Source organism: Panthera leo, chromosome F3, assembly GCF_018350215.1.
Source record: "Panthera leo isolate Ple1 chromosome F3, P.leo_Ple1_pat1.1, whole genome shotgun sequence".
Lineage (NCBI taxonomy): Eukaryota > Metazoa > Chordata > Mammalia > Carnivora > Felidae > Panthera > Panthera leo.
This window is the reverse complement of record NC_056696.1, coordinates 27,267,190-27,280,713: the sequence shown is the minus strand read 5'-3', so window position 1 is coordinate 27,280,713 and position 13,524 is coordinate 27,267,190. Positions and strand designations below refer to the sequence as shown.

The 13,524-nt window shown below is 49.7% G+C and overlaps 1 long non-coding RNA gene across 1 annotated transcript; it reads left to right on the top strand.

The window, feature by feature from the left end:
• The first annotated feature begins 221 nt into the window (after nt 1–221).
• LOC122212351 lies at nt 222–12,563 on the top strand. The gene is made up of 3 exons (XR_006199110.1): nt 222–457; nt 1,606–1,696; nt 12,200–12,563. It is a non-coding gene; the product is annotated as an uncharacterized LOC122212351 (long non-coding RNA).
• Nucleotides 12,564–13,524: the final 961 nt, after the last annotated feature.

Genomic DNA, 13,524 nt, shown 5'->3' with positions numbered 1-13,524 from the left:
GTGGTTAGTGTAAAGCCTCTTGTTTGAGAATATATCCCGAATGGGTTTGCAATTAGGGATAGAATCTGTAGGAGCTGAGGAAGCAACCAATTCCCCATACTGTTTGGTTCTCAGCCTCCACAGGCCATCTGCGTCAGAGCAACAAGTGTGGGATTGGGGGTGGGGTGGAGGAATGAAAAGGATCAAGCTGGCTTTGGTTGGGGCGGGGAGGGATTTGGGTTTCCAGATTTTGTGTTTATTTAAATACATTTACAGACCATCCTGATCTCAATCCTGTATGGTGCCGTGAGGTCGGAGCATGGGAGAAGAGGAGGAGGGGGGCCATGTTCCCTTCATGATCTCCTTTTACATGTGTTCCCTCCAACTGGTCACCACCCTGTGTCACCACTTGCACTTTGCAAAAGAGGAAGCTGATGCAGAAGGCGTGAGAAGTCTGAGGAAGAGACAAAGCTGAGAGGTGGGTCCAGCTCTGTCCCATTCCCAAACCACCTTCTTTCTCCTCGGCTGCTGAGGTGCAATGGGTCATCATCTGATGTAGGCTTGGAGGGGGACACCTGGGGCCCTGTTTTGGGGCTATTTTCTGAGAGCATGTCCTTCAGAAAATACATTCAAGTTCCCTTCTAGAGAAGCCTCTGCTTCAGGAGTAGGTCATACAGAAGGCTGTGTTCATCGAACTGATTTTATTTTCCTCTTGGACATTTGGAAAGACTATTCCTGAGCTTCCAGGGCAGTAAGGTGGTGTTATGGGACTGAGCTTCTGGCCAACCCTAGAGGCTAAACAGACACACACCCCTGCCCAGCACGGTCCTAAAGTCTGTATTCCTAAAACTTCCGTGTGCTTTCTTCCCACATTCTGGGTGGGTGCAGAGGACCCGGGTGGGACCCCAAGGCCCAGGAAGATGGTGGAGCCACTAGGAAGGAGCCTGGTTTTCTGAATGATTTCATGAAGCAGAATATCCCTCCCCCTGACATATAGGATTATGAATGAAAAACAAGCCTGTGTTGTATTGAGCCCTTGGCTTGGGAGACTGTATGTTACAGCAGTCAGGCTATGGTGATTCCTATATAGCGCATAGGAGGGTGTGGGAATGACGCCATTTTTGTTGAGGTCACCTGGCTGGCTCGGTAAGAAGAGCATGTGAGTCTTGATCTCAGAGTTGTGAGTTTGAGCCCCATGTTGGGTATGCAGATTACTTAAAAATAAAATCTTTAAAAAAATCATTTTTGTTGGAGGAGGGGAGAGCGTGATATTTGGCAGAGGTGTTTCCATAAGTAGGTGGGGAGGGGCTTCCTGCTGGCAGAGGGCTCTGGTTTAATTAGCCACCCTAGACTGGGAAGAGGGAGCCAGTGTGCGTGAGCGTGCACGTGTGTGTGTGTGTGTGTGTGTGTGTGTATTGAAGTAAGCACCTTCTGATGAGGCCCTTTCTGAACTAAAGAAAATAATTATAATAATAGTTAACAGTAATAATAATAGCACCTAAAAGTAATAATTATAATAAAAGTTAATCTTGTATCACATACTTTTCCAAGTCCTTTACATGGATTATTTTGTTTAATCTTCATCCCAAAGAAGTAGGAACTATTAATGTCATCCCCATTTTATAGGTGAGGAAACTGAGGCCAACAGAGATGCAGAACTTTCCCAGTGTCACCAGAACGTAAGTGGGGGAGCCAGGACTGGAGGACTGGAGGAAAGGTATGCTGGCGATCGAGCCGGCCGTCTGTCTTTCTAGAATGTGCTCTAACCCTTCTTGAGGGTGAGGAATTCTCCCCCACCTCATTGTCTAGAACAAAGGCAGAAGTAATTTGGGAGGCTTAGGTGTCCCAGGTTGGTAAGGAAGCCATGCCATTTATCTTGTCTGAGATGATGTCCTCTGGAATGTTTCCAGGAATGTTTGGCAAGGGGGCTCTGGGGTGAGGGGAGCAGGACAGCTGGGGAGGGGAGGGGCCGGCATGTGTTCATTGCAGGTTTAAAGAGAGGGTGTTGGCTAGACCCATGCTCAGGCAGAGGGAGGCCGAGGGAGGCGAAGGTGCTGGACACGGGCTCCTCGGAGCCCAATACTTCCCAGGATGCTCCAGGTCGTCTGCAGAGCAGGCTCTCAGTAGGAGGACCCCTGGCTGTCCTTTCTGCGCAGTGTCCTAGGAAGGACAGGTCCAGCAGGCAGAAAACACAACGGGCACATCTTTATAGCTTATACGAGAGGTGCTCAGAGTTTGTTGACTGCATGTCACAAATACTTGTAAAGGGCCTTCCGTGCGCCAGGAGATGTACTAGATGCTGGGGATGCCACAGTGAGCAAAACGACACGGCCCTTGCCTTCACGAGGCCTTCAGTCTGGATTCCAGATGCTGAATGTGATGCTGGAGGATGAGCCGGAGGTCATAGGCACCACAGAGGTGGGCTGCGGTGGGGAGGGGCTCAGAGGAGGAGAGTCTGGAATCCTCTCCAACGCCAAGCCCTGCCATCTGACTGGGGAAGCTCTGTTTCCCTGAAAGTGTTTTCAGACAGCTGGAGCCTGTGGGTAGCTGTAGTCTGGCTTTAAGCACTGATAAGTGCATTTCAGAGGTGGGTGAGGCAGAGGGAAGGGGGCCTCAGTGGGCTGGCTTCCCCGAGAGGGAGCCACAAGGGGAGCTCTTGACTGGGAATGTGGATAATTCTTTTTTAGGACCAGCAGAAACTATGCCCAAAACAGGCCCTTTCCATATTTGATGTCACTTTGGGATCTCCATTAGATTTGCTTAGTGCCACAGGCATTCCGATGGACCCGAAGTCTTGCATTAAACTAGGAAAAATATTATCACTGGTTGGTCTGGAGCCCAGAGATAGGATTTGCTGTCTGGGGCACTGCACGGAGGCAGCATCCCTCAGCCACGGACTCTAGCGCTTTCTTGAGCAGGAACATCCATGGTGTAAGCGTTTTCTCTTTGACTGATGTGTTCAGAGAGGGAGCAGCCCAGCTGGGCTTGCGGCTGTGTCCCCCGTTAATTTAAGCCAGCTCAGGAATGCAGAATCTCCCTCATTTTCATGTTCCCTGTAAGCTCTGGGACTCCCACACACTCTACATGTTAAGTTTAGCACGACCTGTATAACTCACAGGTGAGTGGGCCAACTTCTGAAAATATCCCTTCTGCTCTCCTCTCTCCTGAGCTCCAGCCCTCTGTTCCTGGCTGCTTTCCGGATGTCCCACCACACTTCAAAATCAGCATGTCCTTCCTTCACTCAACCATCATTTATAAAGAGTCTTCTCTGGACCAGGGCCTGCTAGGGGCAGGAGATAGAGTCAAAGAAGGGATGCCCCCGCTATGGTGTGGACAGTCTGTTTAACTGGTCACCTGCTTCCTCCACTAGACCCAGCATGCCATGTGAGCAGGGGCCACACTCACTCCCCAGTGTGTTCTCAGGCACGAGAACATAATAGGTGCCCAATAAACATTGTTGCCTCCATGTTGAATAAACACCTGTCCTCAAAAGGCTTCGGGGTGATGGGAAAACAGAGCAGTGAACCAGCAATTGTAGTTCACGCAGCACCAGTGTCAGGGAGGAGGTAAGCAAGAGGGGATTTAGCTAAGCCCTTGAAGTGGGGCTCAGGGGTGGCTTCCTGGAGGAGGCAGTGCTTGAGCTGAGACTGGAAGTGGAAGCGAGAGACACTCTGGATATTGATGGAAAGCCATGCCGGCATGGACTGGAGGCGGGTCCTGGGGCAGTGGTAGGAGGTGAGGTAGAGAGGCCCAGGGGCAGGTGGCCAAGCTTACGTTTGGCAAACCAGCCCCACCTTCCCTGACCTCCTGTTTTTGGTGGAGGGCACCGCTGTCGTTCTGGAGACCCTTCTGGCAACCCTCCACAGTCTGTCTTCTCTCTTCTTTCGGGTTCTAGTCCTCTGGGTTCTGTGCTTGCCCTCCCCCCTGGTGCCCCTGCTCTGGTTCCACTGCCCCACCCTTACCTTCTGCTTGTCTGGGTCACCATACAGGCCACCTGACTGGTCCTCCTGCCCTTGTCTTGTTTGGCTCCAATCTATCCCATACACTTCTGCCAGATTCTTCTTTCTAGAGCTCAGTCCTGACCACAGCCCTCTTTGCTCAGTAGCTTTCAGTGGCTCCAGGTGCCTTACTAAATTAGGGGGAAACGTCTTGTCCCAGCATTTCAGGACTCCAGCCTGTAGCATCTACCTAACTTTCCAGAATCTTCTTCCATTGTTCACATTCATGCATCTAGCACCAAACTGGACTCTTGACGCTTCTCCAACCACAGCCAAGTTCCTTCTGCCTGGAATGCCTATTCCCATGTCCCCAAATGTCTGTGGGGTCCTATATACCTTTCGAAGCCAATCTTAAACTCTGCTCTCTCTGTGAGGCCTTTCCCAACCTTCTGATATTCTAGCTCTTACCTTGAATTGTAGCACAGTCTAACTCTAACTTACCTGCTGAACTGCTTCTTCCGGAGCATGGGGTATTATTATTAAAGGTATTGGCAGTAGGAGGGGGCTAATAATGTGTTATGGCCAGAGGACCCAGGCAGACCTAAAAACCCAGCAAGCACTGCCCACAAAGTCTCAGATGGTAACCTAGAGCAAGAGGAGTGAAGAAAGAGGAGTCACACTTGATATACACACTTGATATACAATATCACTTGATATACAATATGACTGGTCAGATGAGCATTGCCTCTCCTTAGGACAGAATGACAGTGGAGGCGTGTAGGGAGGGAGTCCTGAGAGAGCATCTCGTCTTGCCTAGGAAGTCTCCCAATACCCAGCACAGCACTGAACACCGGGTGCAAGTGATGGGGACTTGTTGAATTAATGAGAAACAAGTACTGCCAGCATGAGCTGGGGGATGGTTTGGGTCTGCCCCTGCTTCAGGGTCCAGACCTGGGACCTCTGGACAGGGTGGAAACTGACCTCAGAGGGAGCCCTCTCCCTGCCTCCATGCAAGTACACACATACACATACAGCAATACTCAACAAATGCTGACGACCCACTGGGCTTGGAGGCTTCAGGGGCAATGTCTATCAAGGTTCACATCCAAAGATTCTGGAAGATTCTCTGTAAAATCATCAAGAAGAAAGAGATGTTGCACGGCAGCATATGAGCTAAGGGGAAGAGAAGCCTGAGAAGCAGAGTCAATCAGGACAAAATCCCTGGGAAGTGGAAACACACAGGCTGTGAGGACAATGAGTGTGACCTCTCTGGTTAGGGAGAGAGGACAAGAGGGGAAGGGAGAAGGGGACCAGTAGAACCTGCATAGGGTTCCTGTAGCAAAGGGGACTTTTAAGAGGTGTCTTTACCAGAGGAACTGAAATGCCAAACTCATGTGTGCCCTGACAGGTGCTGGGCTTCTGGCCAGGCTGCCTGAATCCTCTCTCCTAAAGCAGATCTTCTTACCCTGCCCGTAGTACAGAGGCTGTGGATAAATGTGGTTGGCTCACTGCTACATTTTGGGGTGGAGTCTGGGGCCAGGCTGCTTCTGATTTCTCTCCCTGACTCTGATATCAACTCTTATCCTGCCTAGAGGTTCCAGGTGCTGGACTCTGAAGTGGGGACAGCTTTGTTTCTGTGACACTGAACCAATGGTCAGGAGGCCTGGATTCCACCTCTGAGATCAGAATGGGACCAGCAGGTAGATTTGTTCTTATACAGGGGATATGCCTCTGCAGGTAGACTAGGGAAGGTGTTCCTGCAATCTGGATAGCCACCGCTGCCAGGGACATCACTGGCCAAGGTCAGGTCCCGTGATTCTGCGATTCTACCTTTGAAGTGGTTCTGAGTAGGATCCTAGACAACTCTTTTGGCTTCTCCTTCATCTTCCAAATGTTTTAGGGGATCATAATGCCTATTCCACTGGTTTCCTAAAGAGCGAGCTGCCTTCTACTTCTATATAGTTAAATCATCAAGACATTCTTGATCATTTAAATTTCCCATATGGAACCTTGCAATTTTGGATCTCAAGTCTGTGTTCCTTTCTTTCCCCTCCAAAAAGAAATGTCTCATCTGAGGAGTTTTTAATCGTCAGGACTTGAGGGACCTTAAGCAAGTGTATTTGTAAAGGCCTGTCGTCACATGGTTACTTACTAAAGTCCTATGGATCAGACACTTTGGTGATGGTTTTGTCCTTCCAAATGCTTTCCTCAGCATTCTGTCCTTTGCGTGTCACACACGCCACGTGGGGGGAGTTAGGAGGTGTTTATTTTGATCATCCTTTTTCTCAGGTGTGGAAATGCAGGCACAGGCTGGTGGAATGGAGGTGGGAGGAGCTGGGATAGGAATCTGGACTCTCCAAGCTCCACTGATCTGGAGGGAAGCTGCTCCTGGCCTCAGCGCCACGACAGCCCTCTGTCTTGGTCTCCTCACCAGCCCAGGGCCCAGGGGAGGCAGGGATGTCAGGGAGCCTCAGTTTCCAGCCAAGTATTCTCTGGTGGGAGGAGAAGCCTGAGGTAGGGTGGGGGGATGTGAAAGCGCCCCTGCAGACAGCCCTGCCAAGGGATCACTGCTTTCCCGACCGAATTAATTACTTCCTGTGATCTAGAGCCTACCACTAGGCTTTTTGGTGCTATTCTTTCCACCCGCCCTGTTTCCCTTTCTTTTGCATTCTTTCCCTTTGCCCCTGCAGAGGCCTCCTCTGGACCTCCAGGCTCTGCAGACCTGCTCTGCCGTCGATTCTGCAATTGGCCACTGGGTGGCGCAGCTGGCCGCGGTGTGTGGGCTCGGGTCACAGCTCAAAGCTCCAGGCGCACGTCCCGCCTACTGCCTGCCCAGGCCCCCAGCAGTGGAGCTCTGTGGAGCTCCTGGGGGCGCTGGGGAGGGGAGGTGAAACGAAGGGAGCATTTTTTGGAACCTGGGGCGGGGGGGGGGGGGGGGGGGGGGCGGCTCCCGGTCTGTGGGGGCCTGGTGGGGCAGAACAAGGCTCGGGTTCGCTTAAAGAGAGACAAAGAGAAGTGGGTGGCTTGGGATATTGGGAGGTGGGGCAGGGTAGGGTAGGGAGGGGTGAGAAGGAAGAGGCTCGACTCTCTTTCCCCCCGGGGTCTCTCCCCTCTCTGGAATAGAATGGGCTGGAAAATTGCATTTGAACAGAGGAGAAAACGTCTTTGCCTACTGGAGGAGCGACCTGGAGGTGGGGTTGGGGGAGGTGGGGAGGGAAGGGAGTAGTGGAGGAGGGTGACTTCCCTGTTTAACAAACACACAGCACTCACTATGTGCCAGACACTTCACATACACTCCAACAACATTTTCTTTTCTCTGCCTTACTGTGTTGTAAAAACACATATATATCACATATAAGGTATAAAATATGTTAATTGACTGTGTATGTTATTGGTGAAGTTTCCAGTCAACAGTAGGTTATTAGTAGTTAAGTTTGGGGGAAGTCAGAAGTTATACGTGGATTTCAACTGCATGGGGGTTGATGCCTGAACCCTTTGTGTTGTTCAAGGATCAACTGGATTGAAAATGCCTCACTGGCTGGGAAACTTTGTTAGCAAATCACAAATGGTGCTTGACCTTGGGCTGGTTGCTTATCCTTTATAGTTGTTCTGAGAACCAAATGAGACCATTCATGTAAACAGCTTAGAACAGTGAGTGCTCAGCAAACGTTGATGAGATACAAACTCTTTTTAAAAAAATTTTTTTTAACATTTATTTATTTTTGAGAGAGAGAGAGAGAGAGAGAGAGACAGAGTGTGAGTTGGGGAGGGGCAGAGAGAGACAGAGGGAGACACAGAATCCAAAGCAGGCTCCAGGCTCTGGGCTGTCAGCACAGAGCCTAACGTGGGGCTTCAACCCACAAACTGCGAGATCATGTCCTGATCTGAAGTCGGACACTGAACCAACTGAACCCCCCAGGCGACCGGGTACAAACTGTTCATAGCAGCCTGGACAAGGGGGAAACATAGCTCATCATTCATTCCAGGTCCACCATTCCTTGTCTGCCTTTCTGGTGTCCAAAAAGCTCTGAAAGCCCAAAGCTTTTCTATTTGTTTGCAAAATTGATTTAGTGGCAAAACCTAACCTGAGCTTATGCTGACCTGCTTGTAGTCTTTATATATCCCACTCAGTGTCAGTGTTCACTTCACTGCAAGGGCGCCTGGGCGGCTCAGTTAGTTGAGCCTCCGACTTCAGCTCAGGTCGTGATCTCACGGTTTGTGAGTTCGAGCCCATCGTAGGGCTTTATGCTGATAGTGTGGAGCCTGCTTGGGATTCTGTCTCCCTCTCTCTCTGTCTCTCTCCCGCTCTCTCTCTTTCTCTCTCTCTCTCTAAATAAATATAAGAAGGGGCGCCTGGGTGGCTCAGTCGGTTAAGCGTCTGACTTCAGCTCAGGTCACAATCTCACGGTCCGTGAGTTCGAGCCCCACGTCGGGCTCTGGGCTGATGGCTCAGAGCCTAGAGTCTGCTTCCGATTCTGTGTCTCCCTCTCTCTCTGCCCCTCCTCTGTTCATGCTCTGTCTCTCTCGGTCTCAAAAATAAATAAAACGTTAAAAAAATAAAAAAATAAATATAAGTAAACAAATACATAAATATTAAAAAATATATATAGGTCCTCACTGCAACCGAAGATTGTTTGGCTAGAACTGACTCGAAATGTTCTTGTAGCACCATGACTGGATAAAGGGTTGCCAACAATCAATATAGAAAGTGGTATTAGTGGAGTAATTGCAAAATAAGCATCATCTTCCTCCCTGGGCTTCCATTTCTTCCTGCGAAATGTGGATAACAACAGCAACACTCATGGAGCACCCTCTAGGTCCTAGACAAAGTTCCAAATACTCTACATACTATTTTACATTACTCATGCCATTCTCACAATAACATAAGTTATAACATCCCCATTTTACAGGTGAGGACACTGAGGTGCAGAGAAAAAGAATTAGCCCAAGTGTATCCAGCTACTCGATGGTGGATCTGAGGTTTGAGGTTTGAACCTGGCAGTCTGGCTCCAGAGCACAGGTTCTAATAACAGTGGTTCCTCTACTTCCTGCTTCCCTTTTTCTCAGCTGTGGAAATGCTAATTACTAATCAATTGAATTCATTCCTTTAAGTAGCATACTATTAGTATATTGGGAAGTAATGTGGTCTAGTTGCCTTTTCTTCTGTTACTAATCTGCCCATCCATCCATTCATCTGCCCTTCCTTCCTTCCTTCCTTCCTTCCTTCCTTCCTTCCATCCTTCCTTCCTTCCATCCATCCATCCATCCATCCATCCATCCATCCATCCGAGATTAATGCAGTGTAAATAGTTACAAGAATACCTCCTATCCACTGTGAGCCTCTAGCCTCAATGAACATGACTTATCTCATCAGTATAAAATGGCATCATAATATTTACCCTGCAGGCTGCTTATATTAAATGAGCTGTTTTATGTGTGATGTCTAGCCTGGAGTTCATATTACTCTATGTAGTTGAAAGAGACATAATTACATTGAAGAAATCCTACAACTGGTAGAACTACACATTTCACGAGTGCTCCCACCTTCACATTTATTGTAAATCAGTTATATTTTAGTCTTTAAAAATTTAATCCTGCTGCACCCTGGGAGAAGATACTCCTCCAAATGTTGAACTGACTAAGGGGCCCACATCCACCTTGGCCACCCACCCCCTTCCTGTGATAGAGGGAGCCATCTGCCTGTCGGCTGGCAGGGATTTGGGCACGATGGAGTGGCCTAGTCTCCTTCCCTTCCTGATCTCCCTGTTGACAAGTCTGAGTAGCTTTTTCCTGGAAGAAGAAGGTAGAAGGCTTTGGGAGGGGGCTGGCCCTTCCTTCTCCAAGGAGGCAGTGGAGAGCATCAGGGAGGGAAGTTGGACTGGCTCTGGTGGTAGCTGAAATACATATTCGTTTTGAGAGCGTGTTCCAACAGCAAGGCCAGGGGCAGCATTTAGAAATTTTTAGTCTTCTGTACTTCTGATCCTGGGTATGGTGGGAGAGTGGAGGCAGGCAGCCTTTGCCAGAGAGAGCTTGGCACTCAGGCTCCTGCCATCTGGGTTGTGAATGTTGTGCGTGTGTGTGTATGTGTGTGTCTCTATGTGTGTCTCTTTGTATGTGTGTTCTTTCCATAGACAGACTCTCTGGCCAGATGTCAGAAGCTCTCAAACCAGGGACAAAGGAGTCCCTGATCCATTGTCTCCCCATCCATACCCCCAATCCCACCACTTCCCTCAAGTTAATTGTAGAACAGATTACAATTCAAAAGAGGTTGAACTTTCATACATTTGTTGCCTTGCCTCTATTATCCAGGTAATAAGATTTTAAAAGATAGTCCATGGGCCACCTGGGTGGTTCAGTTGGTTGAGCGTCTGACTTTGGCTCAGGTCATGATCTCATGGTTCGTGAGTTCGAGCCCCATGTTGGGCTCGCTGCTGTCAGCCTGTCAGTGAGGAGCCTGCTTCTGATCCTCTGTCCCCTTCTCTCTCTGCCCCTCCCCTGCTTCCATTCTCTCTCAAAAAATAAAGCATTAAAAAATTAAAAATCCATATTACATAATAGTAATTAACGGTCAAACAAAGACACAAGCCATAACATAAGACAAACCAACCACGAACAGGTTCAAGTTATCTGTTGCAGTCACCTCCCCTGTGCCCTAGGAAGGAGGCTGATGTTTCTGGATTCCTCTCTGCAGTCAGGGACGGGGTGGGATGTAGGAGCTGCAGTGTTGGTCAAGAGTTCAGGATGACCATTGGCTTGCTGCTGGCTGGTGGGTCCTACACAAAGTTGAGCTGGAAGACTGGCTGGCTTTCACCGAAAGACACAGAAGCCACATCTATGCGAAGGCATGGGAGGGAGGGGCTCGATGAAGGGACACTGATGGGGAAGCCCACTGGAGACACTTTGAAGGACTCAGAGGCAGGGGTACCCCAGGTTCCCCATGTGGAGCCCATCTTGGATCATCTGAGCTATTAACTCAGCCGGAGAGGAGTGACCTGTGGCTTCTGGAGTCTGTGGAGCAGAGGGCGTACCCTAGGAATAAAAAGTCATTTGCCTACTCTTGTGAACAGCAAGGCTCACGGAACCATTTGACCTTGCAAGTGTAGCTGTAGGAGGAACTTGCAGTCACTGAACAAGCCCTCGTTGATTATCTAGGCCCCCTGCTTCACCCTGGAGATCCCGTGAGTCACGCATTTAACAAATACTGAGCACGTACCTGTGGCAGTGCCTTCTGGGTGCTGAAGGTACAGCAGTGCACAAACAGAATCAGATTATAACCCTGTTGTCACCGAGTCTGCCTCCTGGTGGGGCGACGCAGATCATAAATGAATAAAATCTATGTATGGCATGTTGGCTGGAGAAAGGTGTCTGGAGAAGGGATGTTGGGGGAAGATTGTACAATTTTAAATGGAGTGGCAAATAAAGTCCTTACTGAGAAGGTGATGCTAAGATGAAGATCAGAAGGAGGTGAGAGAAGGAGCCTTGTAAGTACCTAGTGAAAGAGTGGGTCAGGCAGGGGACATGATATGTGCAAAGACCCTGTGGCAGAGGAGACCAGTAATGCCAGAGCAGAGGGTGCACAGGCAGAATGGCAGGAGATGACACTTAGGGAGAGGTGGATCGTGCAGGACCTTGTGGGTTATTTCCAGGCCTTTGTTATGATCTTGACGAGAGATGGAAAGCTGTTGGGCCATTTCTAGCACTGAAGTGACTTAGGGTTTTGTAGGATCACTTTTCCTGGGTTGTTGAACAGAGACTGAAATAGTTTTGGTCTCAGCGATGGCAGTATGGTGGGATGGTCCTCAGGAGCAGGAGACCAGGTCCTTCACGGCAGATATGAGCATGGGGACTTGCTCCTGTCCGAGCCTGCCTGATACAACAGGCTGTTGAGAGTAGGTGCCTGGGGAAGGGCCGTCGGATGAAGAGACAGCAAGGTAACCTCACAAACACTCTGTAACACAAGGAAAGAAACCTGCAGCGTCTGTAATATAATTCCATTTATTTAAAATTGCACATGTCTGTGTGCAAGAAGCATGAGGGATGTGAAAGCTGGTCATCAAAAGCAGGCAGTGATTATGTCTGGGTGGCAGGCGATCCTGACTTTCTCCCCCCTCCCAATACCTTTCTGTAGAGTTTAAATTTTTTTTTAGTAATAAGCAGCTATTATTTATATAACCATGAAAAAAACCCAACAGAGCTATTTTCATTGTGGGAGAATAAAAGAAAATCAGTGTGATTACTGAAGATTTTGTGGGTTGTTCTGTTAATATATTTTGTGTTCCCAGACCCTCAAGTAACCAGCCTCAAAAGCAGGATGCAGCTAATTGAATGGGACGGTGATGATTCCTTCTTCAGTTGGTCAAACAGCTAAATCCGCCTTCGAACCTGCGGCCGTGAAGCTCCCATGACGTCCGTTTCTGCCTGTTTCGGGTTTGGGGGATGTGCAGCCACACACCTTCCCTGTCTGTGCTCCAAGCCCACTAACAGCCCGTTCACACCACTCCAAGTTCATTACTGCAGAGAGAGAGGTGGGAGCACTTAAGGGGAGTGAACCGGAGACTTAGGACTCAACTGCACCAGGCGCCTGATGAAAAGTGAAGAAGCAGGACGCCCGGCCGGCTCAGTTAAGTGCCAGATCCTTGATTTCTGCTTGGGTCATGACGCCAGAGTTGTGGGATTGAGCCGTGCGTCAGGCTCTGGGCTGAGCATGGAGCCTGCTTAAGATTCTCTCCCTCTGCCCCCTCCCCCGCTCGCATGCTCTCTCTTTAAAATAAAATTAAGGAAAAAGTGAAGAAGCAATGGCAAAGAAGGAGTGAGTGCCACTGACTAGTAATTGTGGGACTCAAAGTAACAACTGGCCCCGGCCCCCACCCCCTTTCAAGGAGAAAGTCTTCAAATAGCAGAGGGAGGAGGGGGGAGGAGGAGGAAGGGAGGAGAGGAGGAGGGGAGCAGGGCCTACTTCTCTGACCCCTGTTTCCCCGCAGAGTCACCTCACGTGAATAATTAAGCCCCGAACAAGCTGAGGAAACAGTTTTCTGCAAGCAGGGATTCTGGGAAAATGTGAAGACCCGAGCCGAATTAGCCCTACGTGTTGTTCTAATGCGTGTTTAACTGTGTGTGGTTTTTGCACGTTTAACGCGTTAAGTGTGTGTGTAAATATCTTTGAAAGCCCAAAGTCCCAGGGTCTCCCATGGAGGCCACTGTGAGGACTACACAGGTTTCCTGCATTCCTGAGTCTTTGAGGCCCCGCTCCCTGGGGACTCTGCACAGAGAAGGAGGCCAGAGCCTGCAGGTAAGGGCCCCCTGGGTCCCTCTGCCAGATACCTGGGGGTGAGTTACAGGTGTCCCCGGAGCAGCAGATCCACACCAAGGGTTACCAAGGCAACACCTGCTCCTCCTGGGACAAGAGAGGAAGGGAGTGCTGACAGAGTAGGATTGCATGAGCTGCCTTTCCAGAGGGATCTGGGCTAAAAATACCCATGCAGTTGGCACTTGCTGGGTTTCGGGAGCCTCTGCCTCATGTCTGGCTCCTGGTGTTCTGACCCTCCAGTGCAGGGTGCAGGACCACGGGGGTGTGGAGGGCAGGCACTTGAGGAAAACCCCTGATGGC